This window comes from Malania oleifera, chromosome 1 (assembly GCF_029873635.1).
Source record: "Malania oleifera isolate guangnan ecotype guangnan chromosome 1, ASM2987363v1, whole genome shotgun sequence".
NCBI lineage: Eukaryota > Viridiplantae > Streptophyta > Magnoliopsida > Santalales > Ximeniaceae > Malania > Malania oleifera.
This window is the reverse complement of record NC_080417.1, coordinates 66,781,574-66,784,073: the sequence shown is the minus strand read 5'-3', so window position 1 is coordinate 66,784,073 and position 2,500 is coordinate 66,781,574.

Genomic DNA, 2,500 nt, shown 5'->3' with positions numbered 1-2,500 from the left:
CTGCGAAAAGTAAGAAAAACACAAAAAAGGGAACAAGTCAGGTCAAACAAACCAAGGGGGGGGGTCCTGGACCCCATCCAAAAAGATGAAGATAGCTGCTTGGAATGTGAGGGGTCTGAACAGGCCCCTCAAACAGAATGGGATTTTTAATCTCATTAGGAAAAATAAGCTGGGCATGCTGGGAGTCTTGGAGACCAAACTTACGGTTGAAAAGATTGAAGTAATGATGAACAGGAAAGCTAAAGATTGGGTGCAGATTAATAATTTTGATTTGTACAAAGGGGGTCGTATAGTGGTTATGTGGAATCCCCAACTGGTACAGATGATCACTTACCAGTTAACTCCACAGGTAATCCACTGCAGGATTAAGTGCCAGGTTTCTTCAAAGGAATTCATGGTAAGCTTTATCTATGGTTTCAACTCTCTGGTTAAAAGGAGAGATTTATGGGGTGATTTGAAGCTGGTTGGAAGGACTGATCCAGGGCCATGGATGTTAATGGGTGATTTTAACTGTGTGGTTTGCCCTGAAGAAAAGAGGAATGGCATTCCCCCCTCGGAATATGAGATGAAGGATATTCGAGATTGTTTTAATGAAGTGGGCTTATGTGATCTAAATTCTAATGGAAGATGGCTTACCTGGACAAATGGTAGGGTTTGGTGTAAGCTTGATAGAGTGGTGGTGAACCAGGACTGGTTAAGTAACTCATGGAATGCACATGCTGAGTTCCAGCTGCCGGGGGTGGTTTCTGATCACTCTGTTAGTTTGGCAACTCTATTCGAAGGAAAAGATCTTGGAAAAATTCCATTTAAATACTTTAATATGTGGAGCAACCACGCAGATTTCCAGGAAACTGTAAAGCTGGCTTGGAGGGAGGAGTATGATGGCTATTGGCAATACAAACTGGTAAGGAAACTATAAGCTCTGAAAAAACCATTAAGAGCTCTCAACAAACATCATTTTTCTCATATCTCTACAAGAGCTGAAAATGCTAGTACAGCTTTGATTGAGCTTCAAGAAAAGCTGCATATGGAGCCAACAAATTCTGTTTTGCAGAAAGAAGTAATGGAAAAGAGAATGGAAGCTGAGAAGCTTGAAGAAGCTAGCAGACAATTTCTAGCTCAAGTGGCAAAAGGTAAATACATGAAGAATTGTGATAGGGGCTCTGCGTACTTTCATGCCCTACTTAAAAGTAGATGTGCAAAGAACCACATTGCTGCAATTACTAAGCAGAATGGGGTGGTAACTGAATCTTATGAAGAAGTGGCTAATGAATTTGTTAATTACTACAAATTACTTTTGGGTGAGAAACAGTGTTGTTCTAGAATTGAAGAGCAAGTTATTCTGAATGGTCCTGTGTTGAATCTGGAGAAAGGGGTTCAGATGCTAGAACCAGTAACTGAGCAAGAAGTGAAGAATGCTCTGTTTAGCATTGATGAAAGTAAATCTCCAGGACCTGACGGATTCTCATCTGGTTTCTTCAAGAAAGCTTGGAACATAGTGGGGATCGAAGTGGTTGAGGCAGTAAAGGAATTTTTCAGAACAGGGAAGCTACTAAAGCAGCTTAATCACACAATCATTGCCCTCATTCCTAAGTCTTCTCATGCTTGTAATGTGAATGACTTCAGGCCTATCTCTTGTTGTAATGTGATTTATAAAGTCATTTCTAAGATAATAGCAGAAAGAATAAAGCCGTGCCTGACTGATCTGATAAATCCTGCACAGGCAGCTTTTGTAAAGGACAGAAGCATGGTAGAGAACATCTACCTTGTCCAAGAGCTTGTAAAGGGATATGCAAGAAAGCGTGTCTCTCCCAGATGTTTGATGAAAATCGACTTAAGGAAAGCCTATGACTCACTGGATTGGCCTTTTCTTGAGGGCATGCTTACTCACTTGAAGTTCCCCTTGAGAATGGTTGGTTGGATTATGGAATGTGTGTCCTCCACTTCATATTCCATTTCGGTTAATGGCAGAATGTTTGGCCACTTTAGAGGGAAAAAGGGGTTAAGACAAGGAGATCCCCTTTCTCCATTGCTCTTTGTCATTGGCATGGAATACTTGTCCAGGAAACTCAAATCTTTGATTGGGAATTTCCACTTCAGGTTCCACCCAAAATGTGACAGATTAAAAATCTCTCATTTGATATTTGCTGATGACTTGATGTTATTTGCTAGAGGAGACTCTACTTCAGTCAAAATGCTTATAGACTGCTTATTTGATTTCTATAGGTGTTCAGGGCTATCTGCAAATATTCAGAAATCTTGTTTGTATCAGACAGGGATGAAACAACAGGATCTGGAGGCGGTTATGAATTTAACAGGATTCAATCTTGGTGATTTCCCATTTAGATATCTAGGTATTCCTTTACTGGCTTCCAGATTGAACACAGTCCACTATAGCCCAGTTGTGAACAAAATTGCTAGCCTGCTGAAAGGTTGGCCAAGGAATACTCTGTCCTATGCTGGGAAATTGGAAGTTCTTAACTCCATTGTTCAGGGAATT